This window comes from Alexandromys fortis, unplaced genomic scaffold, assembly GCF_014885135.2.
Source record: "Alexandromys fortis isolate MF-2015 unplaced genomic scaffold, M_Fortis_MF-2015_v1.1 scaffold_19, whole genome shotgun sequence".
Classification (NCBI taxonomy): Eukaryota; Metazoa; Chordata; class Mammalia; order Rodentia; family Cricetidae; genus Alexandromys; species Alexandromys fortis.
Window position 1 is genome coordinate 17,670,418 of NW_026067890.1, and position 13,398 is coordinate 17,683,815.

The following is a 13,398-nucleotide window of genomic DNA, read 5'->3' on the forward strand; positions in this document are numbered from 1 at the left end:
CAGAGAAGCAGACCCTGAAAGCTTGTGAGAGGAAAGGATCTTCCCATAAGCCTTCAAGGCTTTTGGTTTCTATTGTTCAGGGTTGGATCATGCACACCTCCTTTTTTAGGCATTTTCTACTGCATTAGAATTGACACCCTGAAGTATTTTAAGATTACAACTTGGTTTTGACACATGTACACCCATGAAACCATCACTGCGATAAGGACAAGTTTCCGACTGTCTTTCCATGGCCACTCATTCCTGCTCCTGCACCTCCGAGCATCACTGACCAGCTGCGTCTCACTTTACACTAGTTCGCACTCTCTAGTGTCGTATGCATGCAATTGTACAGCATGTGTTGAAGTTTCAATTTACTCCCTTCCCCCCCTTTTCAGAAGACAGTTTTCCATTTGATGAAGTGTCACGGGTGACTACTTTTCCTGCTTCATGGCTTCTTCAGTAAGTCTGAGGACTCTGCCTGACTCAGACTCGCCCACAGAAGATCTTCTCCCATATTTCCTTTAGAAACGCGTCTTAGATTTTATCGTGTGAGTGTGTAAGTGTGCTGCACGTTTGTTATAGTGTACACGTAGAAGACAGCTTGGTAGATTCTCTCTTCCCACCTTTACATAGGTTCTGGACTAAAACTCAGGTCCTCGGCATTTACCCACTGACCCATCTTGCTGGACCTGTTGTCTATGTTTCCTTCTAGAATGTTTCTAATTTGAAGAATTAATTTGAGATACAAAATACAGTAGGAATTCTGTGTGTAGCAGTCGACAACACTGGCCGAAGTTATTTTTTAAATATTGGCCTGTGTTGTTCTAAGATCAGATGTCAAGGCTGCCTGTTGCCTACTTCAGTTGTCAAAACCAGTTGCTCTGTTTGCCTGGACTCGATTTTGTTTTATTGATCTGTTTCGTATTTATGTAGTAATACCACATTTTAAAAATTACTATTGCTTAGCAGGGTAGTGGTGGTGCTCACTTTTGATCCCAGCACTTGAGAGGCAGAGGCAGGTGAATCTCTGTGAGTTCGAGGCCAATGTAGTCTACAGAGTGAGTTTCAGAACAGCCAGGACTACACAGAGAAACCCTCTCCCATCCCCCACCCCCAAATTACTATAACCTTATTGTGTGTGCTGAAATAAAAGTTGGTTTTTCCATCCCAAGTCCTTAGTCCTTCCATATAAATTTTAAAACCAATTTCTCAACCTCTATAAGTGTGTTAGGGATTTGATTTGGATTGTATTAAATTTATACCTAAGTTTTGGAACATGTTAATAATGGGTATTATCTCATGAGCAAGTTACATGTCTCTATTTATTTATGCATTCTTTAATTTATCTTAGCAATGTTTATTAGCTTGGGTGTTTAAGACTTTCTCATCTTTGTCAGGTTTAATCACTAAATATTTATATTTTTTATTATTTAAATATTTAAAACCTTAGATATTTTTGTCAATGTTTCGTAGCCAGTATACAAACTCCTTGACTTATAATCAAGTTTCAGGCTGACCAATCCTCATGAGCTGAGTCTGTCATGTTAAAAAAAATGCATCAAAACATGCAGAGTACCCAGCATCACAGCTCAGAGGCATGGTGTGTCATAGGACTTGCTGTCACCTAGGTCTCATGAAAGACTGTGAGCTGCAGCTTGCGGCTACTGCCTGACATTGCTAGAGTATCGTACTGCCGCGTCTTACAGGCATGGAACAGGAAAACTAAAAATCAGAATGTTGTTTCTCCTTGAGAAGCAGGAAGATTGCGAGTTTCAGGTCAGCGGGGTCTACATAATGAAGAGCTATTAATAAAGACTCAGAGAGAGAGAAATTGGGGTTGAACTTGAAGGTTACAAACGTAAAACAGCCAGCCACTAGCTCTTGCCTCTACCTCTGATCAAAATGGCGATTCTGTCACCAGGAATCTCAGAATGAGAATGCGCCTGAGAGCTGTCTCCTCCAATCTTATATCCCTCTCTTGTGCTGAAATCAAAGGCGTGCACCACTACTGCCTGGTCTCTATGGCAACGAGTGTGGCTACTGGGACTAAAGGTGTGTTATTGCTGCCTGTCTGTAAGACTGGCCAGTGTGGCTGTTTTATTTTTCTGATCCTCAGGCAAGTTTTATTTATTAAAATACAAATGAAATAGCGCTACAACATAATGAGACCTTTCTCAAACTCAACACAGCAAACAAGAATCAGTCTCTATTGAGCATGCGCTGCTCACAAGCTATGGTGACATAAAATGTAAGTCAGAGACTGTAACGAGAATGAAGCAGATTTTATTGATCTTGCATGGTGCTATTTTGACAAATTTTAGAAATATTCCATTAGATTTTCAACATTTATGTTCATGGCATCTGCAAATATTAATTTCACTTATTTTTAAATCATATGCTTTTTTTTTCCTTTTCTTGCTTTATTGCCCTGGTTGAAATCTCTGCCACAATGCTGAATCTGAGTGCTAAGAAGGGACAGACATCTTTATCTTGATCTTAGTTTTAATGGAAAGCCATCAAACCACAACGATCTTTTATGTGTTTTGCAGATTTGTTTATGCCGGCTCAAGGAGATGACCTTCTGTTTTTAACTCTGTTGAGAATTTTTTAAATGCTCTCAACATTCACAATTTATCAAATTTGTTTTCTCTATCCTCAGTTGAAATGGTTATATAGCATTCCACATTTAATTTATCTACATATTGAAATACGTTGTTTTTTTTCTTCAATTTTTCATCCTCCCTATCTTTCTGTGGTAAGTCTTGCCTGAAAAACAAGCAGTCTTTTACATACACTGTTGTATTAAATTCGCTAATGTTTTGTGAGAGTCCACCTTACAGCGTTTTGTATCTTTGCTTGTGAGATGCACTCGGCCATGACATCCTTGTCATGTCTGCAGTTTGCAGGAATGCCAGCATCTTAGAGTAGGCTGTAAAATGTCCTCTTCACTGTCAACTTGGCAAATTTAGAATCACCATGGAAGCACTCCTCAAGGTCTGTCCCCAGAAAGGTTTTACCAAGGGGAGAAAAGACCCATCCCATGGGCTGGGGCCCCAGACTGCATGAAAGAGAGATGGCAAAATGCACACCAGTGTTCCTCCAGGCACGCTCAGCTCCTGCCATCATACCACAAATGCCATAGTGAACTGTATTCCTCTGAACTGTGAGCCAAAAAAAAAGTCATTCCTTCCTAAAGTTGCTTTCTGTCAGGTATTTTAACAGTGAACATCTTTCAAAGAATTTGCTTTTTTTCTAAGTTGTTGAATTTCTAGCCATACAATTGCTTATAATATTTCCTTATTACCTATGTAAAAAAAAAATCCTAGCTTGGGTTTGGACATAACCACAGTTTCACGCGCAGTTGTGGAAAAGACCATGGGGAGCTTCTACGTGCCCTCGCCTAGTTTCCCTTAAGGTAGTTGTATCAAGCAGAACCGGGCATGGGATCACAGCCAGGGTTTCTGTATTGAGAGCTAAGATGCAGAACATTTCCGATATCACTGAAATGCCTCCTGCCGCTCTTCCATGGCTGTGCCCACTTCTCACCCTCAACAGCCCTCCAGGGTGTTACATACAGAATCAGGCAGAAGGTGGCCCTTTTTGCTAAATGCAATATTCTGACACTCATCCAGGAGGTTGTGTACATCAACAATTTGCCCGTGTATTCAATGCACATATGTATTGCTGTACATGGCATATGTACTTGTTAGTGTAGGTATGTGCAGGTATGTATGCACATGTGTGTACATATATGTGCATGTGGAGGTCAGAGGCAGATATCAGGGATTGTTCTTCAGCACTTCGCAATGGCTGGTCATTTAACTTTTGGGGATCTGCTTGTCTCCCCCCCATCCCCACCCCCACCCCACCCCTGCCAGCCAGTGCTGAAAGTACAGACACACAAAACAGCACCTAGCTTCTTACACGTTCTGGGGAACTGAACTCTGGTCCTCACACGTGTACGGTAGGCACTTTTTGCCCCGAGCCACCTCCCCAGCCCAGTTTACATGTATTTCTGTGTCTGAAGCACTCCACGGTCTAGTTGCTTTACAGTTTGTTTTCCCCATTCACGTGCTGAAAGACATCTGGTTATTGCTTTCTGGTTTTTACAAACATTCTTCTAGCAACATTCTTGTTCAGGTATTCGTGAACATAAAAATTTCATTTCTCTGGGATAATTGCCAAAAGTGTAATTGCTAGCTTATTTAGAAGTTGCATGCTTAATTTTTTCTCGACTTTTGTATTAATTAAACTTGTTCTTTGACAATTTCATCCATGTATATAATGTATTCTAATTGCTTTAACCCCACACTCTGTTATCTCCCTCCTGATAGTATCAACTTCCCCACCCCCATAACAAATCCCCCTCCCACCTTCATGCCTTTTTCTTTTATTTTGCTTTGTGAGCCACTGAGCCTAACCAGTGCCTTCTGGGTGGACAAAGATTGGGAATTATCCATTGGAGACAAGTGGTTTGCCAATTCAGTTTGGGTACACAAACTGAAGCCAACGGTTCCCCGTCCCCCAGAATCTAGCAGGAGGCTAATAATAGTTCAGTAAGTTGTGTCCCATGAGCCCCTCCCCATCCAGGAGGGATGCTTGACAGGCCCAGTCTTGTGCAGGCTCGGCGTAGGCAAATTTAGTTGCATGGAATTCATGATTGGAGCAGATGCATCAGGCCCGGAAGACGGCATTTTGAAGTCCTCCTTCCTGTCTTTTGGCTCTTCCACTTCTTCCACTCCCTCTCCGATGTATTCCAGAGCTTTGCCGTCGTTGCTATGAATTTCTTGTTTCGGGCTGAGTGAGTACTCCGCTGTCAGTTATTCTCAACACCTCGGGCAACTGTGAGTCCCTGCGCGCGCAGTTCTTCATGGCGAAGAGATGCTTCCCTCATTAAGGCTAAGAATAATACTTGGCTTCGGGTGTCTCTGCATAGATGTGTAGAGAGAGGTTTGTCACTATGTCAACTTATTTAAGTAACAGTAGTAGCTCTCCCTTAAGGCCTACGACTTCCGCTACCCATGCATTTTTTTTAAATCAGGTTTATGATAGTAGACGTAGAAGTTGGAACTCTGAGAACCCATGGGTGCATCTGCAATCTCTGTGGTACTATGGCGAGATGGGAGGCGTAGACGAATCCAAGGGGAAGCAGCCTGTTGTAAGTGGCGGATGACAGTGAAGAGTCCCTGTCTAAAAACATGGGGAGGGTGAAGACTGACACTCAAGCTTCTCCTTTGACCTCTGTGGGCACACACACACACACACACACACACACACACACACACACACAACAGTGGGTCAGGAAATCCATTGCCCACCTTCTTTGTGGAAAGAAAAGTAATTTTACTTCAAGACATTGTTCAGATGACAAGAAGTCAATCTAACACTTTAAATAGATGATCTGTCGTTACAGATCTTGCAGGAGTCTTTGATCTCACTTGAGCATAAAACTAGGTGGCTGAGGCTTTCTATATTAGCAAAAGCATCGGCCGGCATGCTATGCATATTTACACAGTCTCCATGCGTACTACTTCTAAAAATGATATTAATGTTCCTCTTCTTTACCTTTAACATTGAAGAACTTGGCTAGGTTATGGCTCTCTCTCCCCTAGTTTTGTCTGTAGCATGGTAAAGTCTAATTAACTAATTAAACTAATACTCTTAGGTTTCCCTTTTCCGACTCAGTGTTCCTCTGTTTTTATCAGCATTGCTCTTGACCTTTGAAAATGCTTCTTTCTCTCCTAAACATCTGTGATTCTACAACACCCCTTAGGTCAGTCTGCCATGGCATTAATTAAATTGTTACAAGGACTTATGCCACATCATTAATTAAATTGTTACAAGGGTTTGTCTTATGCTGTTATGAAGGCAGAGTGGTCACAATCGCTGCAATTGGACAGCTGCACAAAGAACCCTGGTACCCCCCAGTCTGTGTCTAAATCCTAAGACAGGAAGATTAGCCAGTGACATTCTGGTGAGGGAGAAACTCCTTCTACCTAAGCCTCTGGTTGGTTTTAGGCCTTCAGTGGGCTGGATGAAACCCACCTACAAATGGCCATCTGCTTCCCTTTAGTGTGTAGATTCAAATGCTAATTCAATACTTTTCCAGACACACTAAATATTGGGAGTCCCCTGGTCCAGTCAAATGGACCCATAAATTTAACTTGGTTCAAATAATTGTTGTGCATTTGGCCATAAAAGTGGAAGCCAAGGTCAGGCATCATTTTAGAAGAGAATAGTGCAGAACAAAGTCAATGCAAGAGGAAATAACGGAAAATAGAGACAGCAGCATGGAAAACTACGGAGGAGAGGAGAAAGAGTTGAAGGGAGGCACAGAAGGAGAAAAATGGAAGCTAGCATCGTAAAACAGCAAAGGAACTTAGGAAAGATGGGTGAAAGAATTGGAGGGAGGGACAGAGGGAGAAAAACTTAAGCTAGCAGAGTAAGACAACAAATACCAGTGGAAATTTTAATGGGCTATGTGTCTGAATTAAAATTAAATTTTTCCAAATAAGGCAAAAAAAAAAAAAAAACACGATCAATATGCTGATCAGGAGCACACTTAAAACACGGGACTAAGGGGACCACAATTTGTAAGGTGAATTTTATAGAAATGGGATTAGTGATTTCAGAAAGCATAGGGGTCAATGATTTTCCTGCACTGGCTAGCAGGACCACTTAGGAGGTACCACTGCTTCTATAGAAGGTAGGAGAGTATCTCAGGCTTGACAGAGTTTAGTTTCCACGTGCTCTAGGTTGGAAAGACCCTCCCTCTAATGCCACAGTGTTTTGTTGATGTTGATCAAGAGGCAGAATCTTCTCAGTACAGGCCCAGGAAACGGAGCAGACACTGAATACCCAGCTCCCGTTCCATGTCACCTGGTCTTCAGCAGTTATGGGGACCTATATCTGTCTGTCTGCCTTGTCTAAATGTTAAATTAAATGTAACTGAGGACTTTCTCGTTCTCCAGTCTCTTCAAGCCTTGGGCTCCTTCACCTGAGGACCCACAGGCTTGGAGGTGTAATTTATGCTCCACAACCCCACCTGTAGGCTGCAGTAATGGCCAGGCTTCCTTACCTTCCTGCATCTCTTATGATTGGTCCTGGAATCCTTGACTTACTGATTTGAATGAGAGAAACCCAACATGACCTCAACAGACCAATCAGAATGGCTTCTCTTTCTGACCTGAGCACTGGCCAGAGGTGAACCAAGGATCAAAGTTAGGTCAAAGTCTTCATTATTTTTATTGGAATGTTGGGAGGATAAAGAGTGGTTCTTACTTCCTATGGTTGAAAATACCCAAGCAGTCCAAGTCTAGACTGTCTGTCGTTGTCTTGTTCCCAGGGACAGGAAGTCTCCTGAGGAAAAAAAAAAAGACAGAATCAAGCAAGACCAAGAACATTTCGGCATCATTTGAATCCCTAGATCCAACCTGGGTTGAATTTCATAATTTGGAGATCACAGTTCAATTAGCTAGCATTAACTCTAGCTAACTAGTTCACTTAAGGTACAATGGTAATTAGAATTGGGTTTATGTTACTTACAGTAAAAAGATTTCTAGCAAATTATTCTTAAAGACTTCTGACAAGATAGTAATTCAGCAGGCAAAGAATAAAAATTCTCTTCAGGAATTTTAATAACATACAGCTGGTCCTCTTTATCCCCAGTTTCTACATCCACGGATTTAGCTTACTGGAGCTAAAAACTATTTTGTAAAAGGGGCATCTGTACCGAAAATACAGACTTTTTTTTTCTTGTCATTGGTCTCTAAACAATACAGAATAACAAACATTCACATAGAGTTTACATTGTTTTAGGGTTTTCAAGTAGTCTGGAGATTAATGTATCTGTGATGGGCTGGAATGTGGTTCAGTGGGTGGAGTGCTTGCCTAGCTTACAAAAAGCCCCAGTGTGAACTAGGGGTGGTGATGCACACCCCAAAAGCAAAAATAGGAAGCAAAAATAGGAGGGCCAGAAGTTCAAGGTCATCCTTGATGACTTAGTCAGTCCCAAGCTGGAAAAAGAAAGACCGGAGGAAAGAGAGGAGCAAAGAAAGGATGTGTGAAGCCCCATGGAGATTTTGTGTGACTATTGATTTACTTATGTAGAGTCTAGAGTACCTGACTATTTTTGTTGCCTATGGGATCTCAGAACAATTGTCTGAGTCTACAAGGGATGGTTGTAATTAATAATATGCTAATTGTGCATAATCTTTGGAAAGCAATGTGAAGCATGATTAATAAAAACTCAGAAATTAGGGTTCAAGCTGAAGATCAGAAAAGCGAAACACTCTACCTCACTCTGAAATAGTGAACCTGCCTCCAGGAATCTCAGAATGAGACCAGACTGTGAGCTCTCTCCTCATTTTATAATCCTCTCTAGGGCTGGGATTAATGGTGTGCATCACTGGAATTAAAGGCACGCATTGCCCAGTGTCAATGGCAAACTAACGTGGCCACTGGGATTAAAGGTGTACGTTACCACTGCCTGGTCTGTAAGGCTGACTAGTGGGGCTGTTTCACTCTCTGATCTTCAGGTGAGCTTTATTTATTAAAATAAAATGATATACCACTACAGCAACAGGCTAGTAATATGGGCCAATAAACTGGCTGAGCAGGTGAAAGTTCTTGGTGTCTAGCCTGAGGAAGGATCAGAGAAGAGAAGGCAGGAGGGTCAGAAGTTCAAGGTCATTCTAAACTCCACGGCAAGTTCAAGACCATCCTGTGATATCTGAGTCATTATCTAATAAAAAAGAAAAGAAAAAACTTTCCTATTCTCCTAGCCCACTCAGATGAGAAATGGAGTAGAGAGAGACATTACCCTGGTGTTCTGGGAAGAGCACCTGGGCCCTGAGCCATAAACACAGTTCTGAGGAATGGTCTCTGCCTAGAAAAGCAATGACTAACAAGCCCAGGCTGAATATGCTTGAAAGTTCCCAGAGGGCCTGCCTCTGGGTGGTGTGAAGATAGATTGGTTGACAGAGGTCTTCGCACTTACCTATGAGAATGGCTAACAGTTAGCCAGCTTCTCATCATGAATAATATTGTTTAAAATAGAGATGAGAGCCTTGAGTTCAATGGGAACTTGACATGGATATTTAGTTGACTGTATTTATAGAAAAACCGTATTTCTGCTATATTTGAATTTGTGACTAAAATTCAAACCATTTGTACATCTTATTAACACTATGGGATGCGTTTGAAGGAGCTTGGGAGGGGCATACAGCTTTATTTTTTCAGCTCCACCTTCCCAGTCCCCAATTCAGCCTTTCTCTGTGTAATGGAAACTCTTGAGCTTGTTTGACGCTAATTTATGCACTTTCAGAAACATATTAATGTCAGGGTTTTGAAATTTTGCGTCCAACTCACTACAGTAGGACAGGGATGCCCTAACTCTACTGCCGCTCCTTTTGCTCTGGGTGTTTTTCTCTCAGAGCCTGGAAGAACTTTCCTTTTCTAGTGTAAAACTCTCATTTACAAGACCGTTTATTACATCGCCACAATTTTGTTTGGGATGAACCGGAAGATGAATGCTCAGGATCATTTTTTTGTTGTTGTTGCTTTGGTAAACCAGGCAAGTGGCTGTATGGCAGGTAAAGCCAAGCAGCTCAGAAGAAAAAGGGAAAACTCACTGCCAAGTCAAAGAAGGGTAAGTGTCCTTATTCACTGAACATGTAATTTTTTTCTTATGCTTATGCGTTTTCATTCAAAGGGTCTGCCCCCCCCCCCTCACTCCTGGATGGAGTGTAGTGGGGAGAATCATACTCAGTTTCGTTGGGTTTGAGAAATGTGCACAAGTTCCCCTGTTCGAAACGCAGACGAAGGCAGCTAAATTCTAAATGGAAGGTGAGCTGGGGGATCTCCACATCTTCAGTACCGTCTCCCTGACTCTGGGAGAGAGTGGGGAAAAGTTTGGCAAATAGTCCATTCATCTATTCACACCATGTTTTGTCAAAGTTCAACCTCAGATTTCGCAAAAAATGTTCTGAGCTTTACTGAACCAGTGCCAGTTTAATAAGGCGATTATATTCATAGCAATTTTAATGATGAGTTGGGGAGAAACAGATTGGGTAGGATCTAAACTGCTTCCTAAAGCACTCCTACCATGGGGGAGTCTCTCTGCAGTTCTCATGGTTACAAACACAGAGAGAGGCTCTTTATCCCCAAAACAATCTGCTTCATGTTTTCATGAAAATGTATTATTTTGTCTCATTTCTAACGGTCTTGCTCCTCCTAATATCTATACCACCATACCATTTTCTTTCCAAAGGAGTCACACGTATGGATGCTGGAATCACTGCTCACGTTTATTCTGGAATGCGCCAGTCTGAGATGAATAGAATCTCATGCCACAGCTGTATCAAGTCATGAAACACATGGCAGTGTGCAAGTCATAACCGATTCTCAGTTTTAGCAATATGGCATTTTTTTTAAAAAAAAAACAAAGGAAGACACTAAATACTTAATATTTTTATGTGTAATACATAATATGTCTGTAGACAGGTATAAATATTTCAAAATAACCTTTTTAAAATGTAGAATCTAAATGACTGGTTGGATTATTAATATCTTTCCATTTGTCGTGTAAAAATATTGAATTTTCTCATGGTGCCCTGTTAAACCCTTCATTTTGCTTTTGAAACATTAGTATAAATAGAGTTTGGTGGAGTTTTTTGAAAGCCAGTAGGGCTGAAAGCTTGTATTATTTTCTGGGAAAAAATATATAATAGGATATCTGTTCTTTAGAATTTTGAGTCATTCTGAACCATGCATGATTCATGATTTGCTCATTTTTAGTTCACTTTAGGGGAATTATTGGCAAGGTGCAGCGAAGGGAGATCAAATTTGGTTTCTAAGGTACTGAGGATGTTTCCAATAATAATATTATCTTTATAGGAAAAGAAGAGCAGTGAGGCTTTTGGTCCAATATCTGCACACTTTGAGCATGTATGCCCACATGCAAATGCTGGGTTTTTAACAAGACATTTTTATTCTACTGATTCACAATTTTTATTGACTTGTTCATTCGTTTATTTATTGGCTATTCAACACAGGGTTTCTCTGAGTAGCTCTGGAGTGTTCACAATTTTTATTTAGTGAAATGTGAATATCTTACTGCATAGACGACCAATTCACAATAAGACGAAGGGTCTCCCCCTGGGGCTAGGGCACTAGAATCATCATCTCTGCGTTATTCTGTAACACATTGTCTTAGTTAGGGTTCCTATTGCTGGGATGAAACACCATGACTAAAAGTGGGGAGGAAGGGGTTTATGTCACTCACAGCTCTGTGTACAGTTCATCACCAAAAGCAGTGAGGGCCGGTACCTGGTGGCAGAAACTGAGGCAGAGGTCATGGAGCGGGGCTGCTTACTGGCTTGCTCCTCACAGCTTGCTCAGCCTGCTTTGTTCTAGAACCCAGGACCACCAGCCCAAGGATGGCACCACCCACGATGAGCTGGACCCTCCCTCATCAATCACTAATGAAGAAAATGGCCTACAGGCTTACCTACATTCTGATCCTCCGGAGGCATTGTCTCAACTGAGGCTCCCTTATCCCGGATAGATTGTAGCCTGTGTCAAGTTGACACAAAACTAGTCAGTACAATGTTGTTCTATGATAGCTTGCCCAGAAAGAAACACTTATCCCACACCCCATAAAAAAGATTTATTTATTTCATTATTTTATGGGTATGAGTATTTTGCCTGCATATATATATATATATATATATATATATATATATATATATATATATCCACCACATGGGTGCATGGTTCCAGAGGAGGCCAGAAGAGGATATCAAATCTATTTTAACTGGAGTGACAGATGATTGTGAGCTGCCATGTGGGTGCTGGGAGTCCAACCCGGGTCCTCTGTGAGAGCAACAAGTTCTTAACTGCCCAGTTAAGAGCTGTCTCCGGCCCAAGAACCTCTACGTTCTTGATTACTTCACTGCCGGGTTCGTCTGCCATCGCTTCCCAGGTATCTATGGCCAGGACAATGAAAATTTATTTTTCTAGGAGAAAAGTAAGGTAATAAACATGGAACTCTTTGGGGACGGCCAGGACACAGGTTTCTAGGTAGGGGGATGGGCTAAGGAAGGAAGTCGTGTTTGCTAAGTGCTCCCACTCTGCCGATGGCGCCACGCCAAACCTCTGACAAATATGCGCGGAGCGAATTGTTTGTGAGCACATTTCCATGGTTACCCTTTAGTCATCCGTACCCCAGCCGGAGTCTAGGTTTCCTTTGGTGACTCTCTCTGCAAATGGCAGTGACTTCTATATATTTCTGTAAGTCGATACCCTACGACTTAAAAGAACATCGGTAGCATCAGAGCTGTCTCACTTTCAGGAACAAAATTACGCTATTGTCTCCGTGACATTTCGAGCCAGACTTCTGCTGCTTTCCCTGTGTCTCCACCCTTCCTGCGCGGTGTCTGACTTTTCCCTAAGAACCGGTGCGTTGGTGCAGTTCTTCTGCAAGCCTCGATATGTGCTGCCACCTCCTGGCACCATGTGAAGAGGCCAGAGCTGATTCAGATGCTATTTGTGAATATGCTTTTCAGATACTCGCTCTCCATTCCTGCTTGTGGTCAGCCAGTGAAGGGGCCGTGGAAAGTACAGTCTGACGGAATTTGAAACTTACTGGTGGTTGTGTTTTGCCGTTTAATATGCAGTGGGACACTAGCTGATGTGCATGGTCAAGAAAAAGGTCTATTCTTCGATGCATACCGGTTAGAGTCAAAAGCCCATTTTGTCTGTGGAGCCACTGGGCATGCTATGTTAAAATCTGCTGAAAAGTTTACTTATCCATTATTATACATATTTGTTTCCATTTTAATTAAAACGATCCAACATTTTCAGAAGTGTAGTTACCTGCAAACTCTGCGGAAGCCTTACTCTCTCTCTCTCTCTTTCTCTCTCTCTCTCTCTCAGGAGTGGATGAGGGGTGGGATGGGGGAAGGTGGAGGAAGCGAGAGGAGGGGATGGAGTAGAAACTGGGACTGGAATGTAAAATTAGAAAAGATAGTTTTTTTTTTTAAAGAAAGAAAGAAAAGAATTTTAAAAGAAAAAATTTTAAAAAGATCTGTGCTGTAGACTCCTACAACGGTACATCAAGAAAAAACATGGGGAATGTAGTTGATTCATTTTTGAATTGTAAATGGGGGAAATTTATTTTAACCCTTATGCCTGCTTCTCTCCTGGGAGGGAGAACAGTCAAAAGCAGAGTGGCCCAGAATGGGTACTTTGTGCCTTAGTTGTCACTGAGTGGTTTAGCACCTGCCAAAAGGCCTAGGCACGCAATACACTTAATAACACCAATAGAATGGACGATTGATTTCTAGCCTTACTTAATGTCCGATTCTTCAGTTTAACATAGGAAATGGCATTTGAACTTAAGCATGGATACAGACG